The sequence below is a fragment of the Eschrichtius robustus genome, chromosome 6, assembly GCF_028021215.1.
Source record: "Eschrichtius robustus isolate mEscRob2 chromosome 6, mEscRob2.pri, whole genome shotgun sequence".
NCBI lineage: Eukaryota > Metazoa > Chordata > Mammalia > Artiodactyla > Eschrichtiidae > Eschrichtius > Eschrichtius robustus.
The window spans coordinates 77,347,572-77,360,445 of record NC_090829.1 but is presented as its reverse complement, the minus strand read 5'-3'; the positions used below and the strand labels follow the sequence as shown (position 1 = coordinate 77,360,445).

The 12,874-nt window shown below is 46.1% G+C and overlaps 1 protein-coding gene across 10 annotated transcripts in view; it reads right to left on the bottom strand.

Moving 5' to 3' along the window:
* The window catches only part of MYLK (myosin light chain kinase), a 342,321-nt gene that overhangs the window by 205,690 nt on the left and 123,757 nt on the right, over positions 1–12,874 (bottom strand). For 6 of the 10 annotated variants that reach the window (XM_068546599.1, XM_068546604.1, XM_068546605.1 and 3 more), the window contains 2 exons: positions 11,764–11,922; positions 2,612–2,701 (listed from right to left, as the gene is read on the bottom strand). The exons of 2 other annotated variants lie outside the window; for them this stretch is intronic. The gene's annotated coding sequence lies outside the window, so the exon portion shown is untranslated. The remainder of the gene's footprint in view (positions 1–2,611; positions 2,702–11,763; positions 11,923–12,874) is intronic. 2 more of the 10 variants (XM_068546602.1, XM_068546606.1) reach the window with 1 other exon arrangement.

The following is a 12,874-nucleotide window of genomic DNA, read 5'->3' as shown; positions in this document are numbered from 1 at the left end:
GCTGAACCTAAAGCTAGGCTCCCAGGCTGCATCACAGATGGTCAGCTTGGTGCTCTGCTCTGAAAGGGGGTTCCCAGTAAGGCAGCCTTGACAGAGCCAATGGAACACGGGGTAGACACCAAGAAAGAAACAGAGCCCACCCAGGCCGAGTTCTTGTTTGCTTCAAGTTATTTTCTACCATTTCAATGTATTTCTGCACTAGCCATATATAGGTTTTTCTATTAAAAGTCAAGAACTTTTCTAGGGAGAACTGCTCCCAGGTACACAAATAGGAGGACGGCTCAGCTGGCAAATTATCTCTTCTCACTGTAGATACTCTTCTGCTCAATGAAAAATTTAACGGTCATGCACTCAATTTGTGGGATAGGTAAGGAAGGATGGAAGTGGAAGAGGAGCTCCTGGGTCAGAGTGAAATATGAATTCTAGCTACATGCTACGGCAGCTTAGGAATAACCACTGTGATTATCCTACAACTAATCAGGAAGCAGAGCTATATTCAAATGGGCCACTTCTCCATCAGGCCTGGGCCTGCCTCAGCATCAGGGAATCTTAACTCACCAGCTCTCATGCACTAGAGGCAACCAGCAGAGCAATTACCATCAACCTAGACTGTCCTCCTCCTTCCTTTTCAATAACTAGGGTGACCACATGACATATTACCCAAACCAGGACTCTTCTGAGAGTGAAGAGAGGGACTGCTAACACTTATGCCGGGACTGTTCAGGGGAAATAGGATGTGTGTGACCACCCTAATCACTCCCACCACCTCCCTAAGTCTGGATGTGACACATGACTTCAAGGATGTTTACCCTGGCCACGTTCACTCTGTTCTGGCCAAGCTTGTACTTCACATGCCCTCAGTCCAGGAAACTGTTATGTTATTTCACGCACTGGGTTATATTTGGACATGTTCTCATATCTGTCCTCGCTCCTTTTCTAGACCATCAGTGTCTTAGTTTCTGACTTGTTTTTTTGAACTATAGTTGATTTACAATACTGTGTTAGTTTCAGGTGTACAGCAAAGTGATTCAGTTATATATATATTTTTCAGATTACTTTCCATTATAGGTTATTATAAGATATTGAATATAGTTCCCTGTGCTATACAGTAATCCTTGCTGCTTATCTATTTTAGGTACAGTAGTTTGTATGTGTTAATCCCATACTCCTAATTTATCCCTCCTCCCCTTTGGTAACCATAAGTTTGTTTTCTGTATCTGTGAGTCTGTTTTTGTCTTTATACTATCTTGTATATAGATTCATTTGTATTATTTTTTAGATTCCACATGTAAGTGATATCGCATAATATTTGTCTTTCTCTGTCTGACTTACTTCATTTAGTATGATATTCTCTAGGTCCATCCATATTGCTGCAAATGGCAATATTTCATTCTTTTTTATGGTTGACTAATGTTCCATTATATATATACCACATTTTCTTTAACCAGTCACCTGTTGATGGCCACTTGGGTTGTTTCCATGTCTTGGCTATTGTAAATTGTGCTGCTATGAACACTGGGGTGCATGTATCTTTTCGAATTAGAGTTTTTGTCTTTTCTGGATATATGCCCAAGAGTGAGATTGCTGGATCATATGTCAGCTCTATGTTTAGGTTTTTAAGGAACCTCCATACTGTTCTCCATAGTGGCTGCACCAATTTACATTCTCACCAACAGTGTAGGAGGGTTCCCTTTTCTACACTGTTTGCTGACTTTTTGCATGAACTTTAAACTCACTCTAGTTCCTTTGTTCCATCCACTTTTGTCATTGTTCATAAATAAATAATATTTGCTGAAAGTCTGGTTGTAAGTATGATTGCAAATGACTTTTTTCCTAACATAAATACTGTCGTTTTTAATATATTTTTCCAGTATTTTTCTATATATGTACTTTTTAAAACAAAATTATACATACACACTATCATTGCTTTCATCTTCATACTTTTGTTCAGGCTAAACCACAATATTTTTCCTGGTTACAGAACACTCTTCCTAAGTCTCATTTTTAATAACTTTGTAACATTCTGTCAAGTGGATGAACCATCATTTACTCAATCACGTCCCTGTTATTTACCATTTAGGTTCTTTCCAATTTCACTAAAACAAACAACATCACAAGTCACAATTTCATGAACATAACTTCTCCTTCACTCTAGATTATATCTACTCAAGATATATTTCAAGAATTTCGATTACTAAGTCAAAGTGCTTGAAATTTTTATGGCTCTCAAATCTAGGTCCTCTTAATTTCTGTCAATGTACTACCTGGGGTGACTCATGGCTCCCCAAATATTTTGCTCTCCTTCCTCAGCCCCAGTTTGATCTTGAGCTCCTTGATCTGGTGCCAGGGCCCAGGTATGAGCCAGGTCCAGGGATTCCTGCACAGTTTGAAGGGATGTGCACTTAGATATCTGACCAAGTGAGGCAAGGCTTGGGAAATGAGGCAAGTATTGAGCAAGACAGGGAAGGATCCCACCCCAAGGAGTCATGAAGTTCAAAACAACTATTGTTATCAAGCAAAACATGGGGCCTCTGCTCTCTCTCCTCTGTAATCCTGCCAGTGGGGGCAGCCCCGGATGCCTCTGAGCCTTTTCTACCCAGCTGAGTCCTACCTTAACCTCAAGGTATCCTCTTCTCTAAGGCCTTCCCAGCAGGATTTATGACACAGGTTCTTGAGCACAGACTCGGACAAACTTTCCAATCTGTGATAAAATACAGAAAATGAGGACAATACGTGGAATTTTTCATAAAGCTCACTGCACATAGTTTAAAAGGCCATCCTTTAATCTCAGTGTATGTCCTTCATACTTTCTTGGAATTAATGTATTCTTTCATTTATTTGTAAAATTATCCGTGGCTTTGTTTAATTAGTAGTTCGTTTATTTATCGCATATGTTTTGACAGCTCACTACCTGCCAGGTGCTATTCTAGACCTTAGAGACAGAGCAGCAAACACAAGAGACAAAGGTGCCTGACAACTAGCTTTTCTGATTGTGATATAAGTGCCTGACAGGTAGCTTTTGATTGCTGAGGCCTCCACTTCAAAGACAGCCATTTCGAATAAACACACTGCCAGCTACAGGACTAGATAAAGAGTCAGGCCACCCCAGCCATGAGGTTCCCCTTTTTTAGAGAGAGCTCTGGTGACCTAGATAACTGACCGTTCAACGGTTTTTCCTTTCCTGTGCTTTAATTCCTGCTTTTATGCTTTAAATTCACCAATAAAGAGTGAACACTTGAGGGCTTCCCTGGTGGCGCAGTGGTTGAGAATCTGCCTGCTAATGCAGGGGACACGGGTTCGAGCCCTGGTCTGGGAAGATCCCACATGCCACGGAGCAGCTGGGCCCGTGAGCCACAACTACTGAGCCTGCGCGTCTGGAGCCTGTGCCCCGCAACGGGAGGGGCCGCGATCGTGAAAGGCCCGCGCACCGCGATGAAGAGTGGCCCCCCACTTGCCGTAACTAGAGAAAGCCCTCGCACGAACCGAAGACCCAACACAGCCAAAAATAAATAAATAAATAAATAAAGTAGCTATAAAATTTAAAAAAAAAAAAAAAAGAGTGAACACTTGAAACCCTAGATTCCTCCAACCCTCGACTCCAATAAAGGCAGAACCCCAGGTCTGCTCGATCTCGTGCTCTCTCTCCCTCTCTTCCCCCATCCCTCGCTGTGTGGCCCCGGGGAGGCCTTGCACCCTCAGGGACCTGCGAGCAATAAGCCTTGTCTTTTCTAAGTTCCCTGACGGTTGTTACTGAGCTGCATCTTGCAGTCTTAATAAGAACCACAAGGGTCGGTCCAGCCACAACATTGGCTCCAGGTGGAAAAATGTCTGTGGGGGGCCACCACGAGTAGCACGGCCCAGGGGAGTGCCCCCAGGCGTCTCTAGCTTACAGGATCACTATCACCAGGCCGAGATGGCCCTGAAACAGCGCCCTTGCTCTGACTGTGGAGGCTCTGTCTCCGCAGCGCCCTGGAGGGTGGGGGGAAGGGCTCAGGTTTGGACATCGTTGTATCTCCATGGTGGTGTCCTGCACAGTCACTTCTTATTAAACACTTGCTGGGGACAGGGTTTTATAAAGACACTGACACTCCCTGGAGCATTAGCGGGGACACTTGTGTGCACAGCAGAGGGCCTGTGGGCGGTTAGAAAAAGGGCGTGAAATCAACCAACTCTGGGGCCACGGTGGCTGGCTTCCAATCCCAGCTCTGCTGTAGGACCTTCAGCAAATGCTTTCACCTCTCAGCCTGTGTCCTCACTTGTAAAATGGGCAGGATTGTAACAGTACTTGCTTGAAAAGGCTTGAAGATGGAAGCCCTCCGCACAGTCCTTGGCACACCAGAAGCCCTCAATAAATGTGACCTAGTTGTAGCAATAACAATAGCATCAACTGGGTGCTAAATAAACCAGCTAATAGGTGACTGTGTCAACATTAAACCAGGTGAAAGGTCACAGCCCAGAGAACTAAACTGAAATTGAAGATACATTTGACGGGCCAGAAATATTAAAGATATAACAGGGAAAATTAAATTTGTATATGAAGGAAGAAAAAAACAAACTGGCCAGACTGTCTCTTCCTTCTCCACATGCCAATGATAGAAACTGATAGAATTTCATTTATGTCAGTGATAGAAACAGGGCAAAATGCTCCTACCAAATCCAGGTTTGTTCAATGATGGGCACATGCCAGAACTCAACCACAAATGGCCACGATGAGTTGAGGGGAATGGAACTAGGGAATAAACACACGAGTTCAGGGACTTTCCTAAAGTATGGACATTCCACAGACAGATAATTTCCAGTGCCACACAGACCTTCGGAATTTAAGAAATCTGAGGGAGGGTGGGATGGGGTAGAAAACAGAATACTGGCCACAACGAGCAGCAGGACAAAGGCCCAAGTTTGCAGAGGTTGCTCTTAGCTCTGTGATTGAAATGCAATGCTGTGCAAACTTAATATCGGCGGCTCAGATAAAATAATGTCAGCAGACTGGATAATTAAAGCTTTTTGGCTCATTTCTTTGTTCTCTTGCTTTCCGGAGGGAGGTGGATAGAAAAAGGAGATGGGTCCAGTAAACCAAGAATTCCTCAGAGTTTTAAGTATATTTTTAGTTACTCCTGACATCTGGAATAGCAGAGACATTATTTCGGGATCAGAGATCAGATTCTGATCATGCCCTTTACATGGGGCTAAACATCACTCTCTAAAATCCTTTGATGAGAATGTACTTATTGCAAAGATACGCACAGGCTAATTGAGACCACATGTAGGGTGTCTGTAGCTTCTGACAGAAGATGTTTCTGGCTGAGTGGAACAGATGCCATCAAACCAGTTGCCACCATTCCTGTTTTTCACCATCTTCCCAAATTCCTTCCTGGACCTGCATCAGGACCAGACCTGTTCCACTCAGGACTGGAGCTGCCCAAGACCAGGGAAGTGACCACGGGTCCACAGCCAGGTCCTTACAGAGCAGCAATGGACCCAACTGCCTGGTCCCACTTGCTTTTTAAAGCATGGGCTACTCGACAAGGAAAGAGTAAATCACAAAACCACAGACACAGTTAAGAGTGCACGGAGATCTTCGAACTCAACCTCCCATCCAGTAGAGGAATGCTGTTCTGCCCCAAACTGGGCAAGGGTGGGACTGATATGTTTGTGGACAATTGCCAGGACCTGGCTGAGCCATGAGGCTGGTGATTACAGGGATGGAACCAAACCAGTCAGGGTGGAGGGAGGACTTAGCCAAGATCCTGGTGGGTCCCTCCGTAAGAATGCCAGGAACTGCAGGACTAGGGATGCATCTGAGACTAACCCCTCCAGCCCCCTTAGGGCAGGCTGGGGTTCCCTAGAGTTAGAACTCCCCCCGCCCCACTCATGCAGGAACCCTCTCTGGGCATGTCTGACAGGGGAAAATGCTCAGAGAGGGGACAGGAAGGAGTGGCTGGGGAAGGAGTTCCGGTCACTGTGTACAGCAGGGTCTGCTGAGCCCTGATATGGCTTCACCTAACTGGACCCAATTCTGTCCCCCGGAGTCACATAAACTCTACCTTTCTACAAGACATGGCTACAAATATCTGAAGACAATCATCATTTATCCTTTATCCTTCTGCAGATGAAACACACTCGACCCTTTCAACTGTTCCTACTTGCCATTGTTTCCAAACCGTTTCACATCCTCTGGGTTCATGCTAGTTTCACCAGGACCCCCTTGGTGTGACCCTGAGGACTGAAGAAAGAACACAGGAGCACAGTGGATAAACCCCAGGTTTGAATCTCGGCGCCATCATCCCCCATGCCTCAATTTCCTCTGCAGTTTCCTCTGCAGCACCTGATAATCTTAGTTATGAGAAGTGCATAAGTCAGTTCATAGAGAACTCTTAGAACTGTGCCTGGCGAGGCAGCTGATAAGCAGCTAATTAAGTCTCAGCTATTTCTTAGCACAATGCTTAGCATAAGAAGTATGCAATGCATATACAATTCCTGCAGCTGATACTCCGTTACTCACCAGCTTTCTTACTCACAAAACAACAGTACCACCTCTGAGCTTTGATGAGGTAAGTTGTGAGAAGTCTCCTGGTCAGCGCGTGGTGCAGAACAAGCAGGCCATATACACTAGCTTCCCTCCCCTTTGTACGGATGCAGCAGCTAGGAGCCATTCTCTATGGGTCTCTCATGTGCTGTATATCCGGCAAGCACAGGCACTGACTGCCTTTGCTCCAGATTATCTTTTCAAGAATATTTGTATCATAAACAACCTTGGAAGAAAGAGTGTCTTCCTTTGGAGCAAAGAACAGGCACGCTTACTGTCCATTATAAAAGGTCTGAGTTCCCTAATCTCAGGATTTCTCTCCACTGTGTGGGCAGGTGTCCCCCTATGGAGATTGGAGCTCAAAGAACCAGTGAGAGAAAATGCTGGTTCTCTGGTCACTGTCATTGTTGTGAATCATAAAGTCCTGTCCCTAACCCATGGAGCTCATCTTCTGCCAGCATTCATGAAACCTTGGCAGCAAACTCACTAGCTTGCCAGTTGGTGAAATCTCAGACCCTCCATAGTTATTAAAGACAACCTAGAGAAGAGACAGTGACAAAATAACCACCCCCTGACCCCTACAGTAAAGATCTTAAACTATCATCAACCTTATCATAGTCTATCTACACTTAGCTGATTTTCTAAAAATTCTAAGTGAAGAATTTTTATTTATTTCCTTATTTATTCATTTCGATTTTCATCTTCTTGATTTTAATCGAAAGTTCCATTCATTTGAGGTGTTTTCTAAAGCTTTTTTGAGGGGAGACATCTTTTGAACTTGAAAGTCCCCCTTTCCTGTACCTTTGTCAGAGGTGCACAGATCATAGTCTCTCCTCCTGTTCCACTCACTTCTCCCACCAGACCAGGTAGACCCTCCTTCTAAATCTAGGTTCTCATCCATAGCATGAGACACCAGTTTGAATTGTATAAAACTCTTGACAAGTTTCTACCTTCATTCAATTTGTGGCTAAGAGCACGGTGAGTTCTACAATCATCCCAGGATGCTCTTCGTTCTCCCCTTACCCTTTACTGAGAGCACTGGGTGAGCCTCTATATTAACACCTCCACTTCCAAAAGGTAGAGATGTGTGACCTATGGGATGTGACACAGCTGAAGATCAGCAGGACACCAGCTGGTGTAGTTAGGAAGAAGAGGTAAGAACACCCACGTCCTGCTGGGAAATCTGGCCTAAAACCACTAAGGCTGTAACCCAGAGCAAGTCGAGATCTGAGAAGGCAGCTGTGTGAATGGGGTAGGGAAGTGCAAATACTGCCCTGTATGTGCTTCAGACTCATCTCTGGCACTAAGAAAGACAGGGGCACGGTTAGGGACAATGTTATGAAATGCAATTTCAACTCACCCCAGGTAGCTTAGTAGGAGGCCGGTAGATATGAAGCTATCAGTGGTTCCAAATTTTCTTCAGACACCGTAAATTAGTGGGACAAGATCTTTACTCCCACCCTCTACCACTGCCACTACCATTGTCCCTCATTTTCAGATCAAGGATTCATGCACGTGATAAACTCTAGCTCACAGGTACCCATTGACTATTCAGATAAGCAACCAGTGATTTTCATCCTTTTGTCCCTTGGGTACTTTCTTGCATTTTATAGGTACCCTCCCTCTCCACCACAAAACTGGGTATATCTGGGTCTCAGCATCTGGCATTAAACTATAACATGATTCTTTTCAAAAATAAATAAAAATAAGTGAGCCAATAAATCTCTTGAACTACAATGCTTTTTCTCTTATTCATCTTTTTAAATTAAGGGGGTTTTATTTTTAGATTTTACTGTCTGAAGATTTCTTACAATATTTTTAAGCATGACTGGGTATACCAAGATCTCAACATCTGGTCATAAGTTACTTGCAGAACTGTGGCATAGTTTTCTTTCTTTTGAAAAATAATTAATCTGTGATGGCTTTAATGGATATCAAACGAATAAAAACAGCTTTTATCTTAACATAGTTTCAGCAGTAAGCTTGGGCTTTATCAGGTCCCATGATCAAGGATTACCCAGGAACATTTAGTAATTAGGTTCCCAGGATAACTCCAGGGGATGGATCCTTGGCTTGCAGGCCTATTACCAGCTTAAACTCTCATCCCACACCCCAAGTCTCCCTTGTGTTATAGAGGGCTCTCAACTTCTGGTCCTGCCTCCTCAAGGTGGCCTCCCATCTCTTCAAAGCTCTCACAGTGTCCCATCCAGAAACTGCTTCTATGCTTTCCTATGATCCAACAGTCCTCTGGTTTCATTATGTCTGTGCAAGAGACAGGACAGGATCCAAATCTCATCCCAGACTCCCGATTGTCAGAAAACTCATCTCTCTACCTACGCAGATTAACTCCTAATGTATCCAACCCTTAGGGGGTTTTGAGGCTGTTCCACAACAGATTGTCCCCAGTCAGAGATGGCCAGACCTTCACACCTGGTTACCCCCACAGGTACAGATCAATAAAACCCAGTCAATGGAATACTACTCAGCCATAAGAAAGAATGAAATAATGCCATTTGCAGCAATATGGATGGACCTAGAGATTATCACACTAAGTGAAGTAAGTCAGACAAAGACAAAGTTCATATGGTATCTAAAAAATGATACAAATGACTTATTTACAAAACAGAAACAGACTCACAAAACAAACTTACAGTTAGAAAAGGGGAGATAAATTAGGAGCTTGTGATTAACAGATACACACTATATATAAAATAAACAACAAGATCCTACTGTATAGCACAGGGAACAATAGTCAATATCTTGCAATAATCTATAATGGAAAAGAATCTGAAAAAGAATACACACATGCAGGACCTCCCTGGTGGCGCAGTGGTTAAGAATCCGCCTGCCAATGCAGGGGACACGGGTTCGAGCCCTGGTCCGGGAAGATCCCACATGCCACGGAGCAACGAAGCCCGGGTGACACGACTACTGAGCCTGCGCTCTAGAGCCCGTGTGCCACAACTACTGAGCCTGTGTGCCACAACTACTGAAGCCAGAGCGCCTAGAGCCTGTGTTCTGCAATGAGAAGCCTGTGCACCGCAATGAAGAGTAGCCCCCGCTCGCCGCAACTAAGACCCAACGCAGCCAAAAAATAAAAATAAATAAATAAATTTTTTAAAAAAGAAAGAAACATTTGCTAAAGGTCCCTGCATCATCTATGAGGGGCCCACTGTCTCAGACTTTAAGGGACCCTGGAGAAGGGCACCGAGTTCTGGACAGCCTCTACACCGACCAGGTTAACGGCTGTGCTCATGAGGCCCCGTTTCCTCACTAAGGAGGAAAAGGAGTACTGGATGATTTCTGCAGCCCCATCTGCTCTAGGTTTTACAACAGAAGTTTGACTGTCCTCTTTTCCTCGTTGCAAACTTCCCTGTCCTGAGCATAAAGCTGGTAACTACACAGAAAGGGCTTCATGCACAGCCCTCTCAGCACCAGAGGCTCTACCTTCAGCCCTATTTTAGCTGAGGCAAACCTGCCTTTAAAATAAAGCGACTTGCGTTAATTTCTCCATCCTTTGATCTTCTGCCTCTGCTGCTTCACAAAGTCATGGCTTTAAGCCTTCGCCTTCCAAGGGAGCCATGCTCAGACATACAGTGTTCACTTTGATCCAGCCTCCCCTGAATACTAAAATAATGCCTCCCATCTCAGATGCAGGTTCTGTATTTTCTTTCAGGCAGCAGTAGGACACCACTACTTTTTTTCTTTATTAGCCACCTTAGAGTCCAACCTCACTGTCATTTTTTTTTTAATTCCTTTAAAGTTACAGGATTTATTTTCTTAATGAAAGAGCAGCCCCTACATACTTTTTTTTGCCTTTCCAAGTAGTCTAAGAGGCTACTCTCTCACTTCAGTGATGGGGCCATAGTTCAAAGCAGCTTTAGAACCATGGGGGAAACAATCAGTGCTATAAAATCACAGGCCACGCTTCCTTTCACTAATTCCCCTTTCCCTTCCTCTTCCTTCTCACACTCTTTGCTTCACTAGAATTGGTTGTGGCCCCATCCGCCTCCTTTGCACTGAGAGTGAACAGATGGCCCCCTGGCTGACACTGGCTGAGGACCCCTGACGTGCTATAAGCCTGAGGGTCAGCATGGTGGCAACAGAAAACCCATCTCCCTCACTGGCTAAAGCTGCAAAAAGCAATGAATCCCGCCCCCCCCCTCAAATAACACATAGGAAATCCCAAAAGATCACCGACATGTTTGAAATACTATTGAGAAATATATTTCAGAATATTATTTGAAAGATTATTCATTATTGGATAGCTGCCCAAAGAAGTCCCCATCTGAACACTCACTCTATGTTACCCTAACACAGGACTTCTCACTGAGCAGAGTGGAGATGACCACGTCTGTGCAGCTCTTGGTCAGCACCCGGAATAGCTGGGCCCCCATTAACATGGAATTCTACCTGTGCGCCAACCCCAACAAGGTCTACTTGCCAAGGAACCACAGGGTCAAAGGGGAAATCAAAACCGAATGGAGGGACTTCCCTGGTGGCACAGTGGCTAAGAATCCGCCTGCCAATGCAGGGGACACGGGTTTGATCCCTGGTCCGGGAAGATCCCACATGCCTTGGAGCAACTAAGCCCGTGCACCACAACTACTGAGCCTGCGAGCCACAACTACTGAGCCCATGCATCTAGAGCCCGTGCTCCGCAAGAAGAGAAGCCACCGCAACGAGAAGCCCGTGCACCGCAACAAAGTGTAGCCCCGGCTCGCTGCAATTAGAGAAAGCCCATGTACAGCAACGAAGACCCAATGCAGCCAAAAATAAATATTAATTAATTAATTAATTAATTTCAAACAAACAAACAAACAAACAAAAACAAATGGAGTTCATCACAGCAGCCTCCTGGAGCAGTGGAGGAAGAAGTTTGGGGCAGTCGGGAAGCTGGAGCACCACAGTTTGGCAGTACGAATAGCTTCTAGCAGAGGCCAGGGCACCCAGCAGGCACTTAATCAATCTTGATTCCTGGCTGGCTCCACCGATGGCTCCCACTGACTTGACCAGTTCTAGAATTCCGACCGGCTAAGCCAAGGTCAACAGATAATGCTAAAGCATGCTGACTTCACCCCCACCTGCCTGGGCACCTGGCCAGGTGTCATCTCACCTTGAGGGCTGTGGTCCCTCCCGGATGGCCAGGAAGGCACACAGTTCTTCCCCTCCGGCAGCTCCTCAGGGTGGACTGAGGGGGAGGGGTCAACAGCACAATTTAAACTCTGCCCACTCACCAATGTCTCCTCTGCTGTTTGTTGTGGTAACTGGGCTGAGAGGACAAGGAAAGAAGTCCTGGAGGTCTGCCTCACCGTGGGGAGCCCTCAGCCGGGACACTCCTGAAGTGTTCTGGACTGCAGCAGGGGCAGCCGATCTGGCAGCCACCTGGCCGGTGCCTGGCGGAAAGGAGGACAGGAAAGCCGAGTCAGGGACAGACACGCAACAGGGAGTGGGCGCGGCAGCCGGAGGACCTTATCACCGGAGAGGCTGGTGGAAATGCCCCAAGGACAGCAACAGTTGCTTTTATGACCACGTGTGGGGGGCTATGGGTTTCGAGTTCAGGAACAATGGTTACGAGGAGAACCAGAAAGGTGCTTCCTTCCTCCACAGAGGACAGATGCAGGAGAGCCAGGGAGGATGGCGCTGGGGTGAGGGTGCAGGGTCTGGGGAGAGGCCCTAGCAGGGATGAGGGAGGAAGGACACCCGGCAGGCCTGTCAGGAGGCCACTGGGGTCTCTGGAGGGGGCCGGCTCCTGGGTAGTCAGGGGCCCAGCTTTGGTGACACAGCCAGGGGAAGGGGATGCCCACAGGACAGGGAGAAAGTACCCACACCTGGGAGAAGACTGTCCTCAGGAATGAGTGAGCCCCCGCCCCCCACTGTCCCAGGACCCAGCCCACGTCCCATGCCCCGCAGAACCCACATGTAGGCAGCCCACGGCACCCACCCCTCAGCCTGGTCCAGGCTCCTGAAGTTTACCCCTTCTCCCCCCTTCACAAACCTGTTTCCCTCCAGCAGCAAATCTCATATACTCCTTAAGAGGGAAACAAATACTTATATCAAGAGTATGCGGTAAATCCGTTCTCTCAAAGGAACACATGACTTGTCTCTGAGCCCATTATGCGTTGCCCTTCCAGAAGGTGTATTAGTAAAAGATTCTTTGTAAACCCAAAGGAAATCAAATGCTCATGATGGAATTTCAGCAGAGGAACTTCCAGGCGGAAAGGTCCTTACACATCCCTTCCATCACACAGGAGACCTAGGGGGTGGATACTCAGTCTAGGGTGGTGGTCCCCCCCACTTTGAGGTGTACATTGAAGAAGAAATGGGAGTGACTGGACCCTCTGAAGA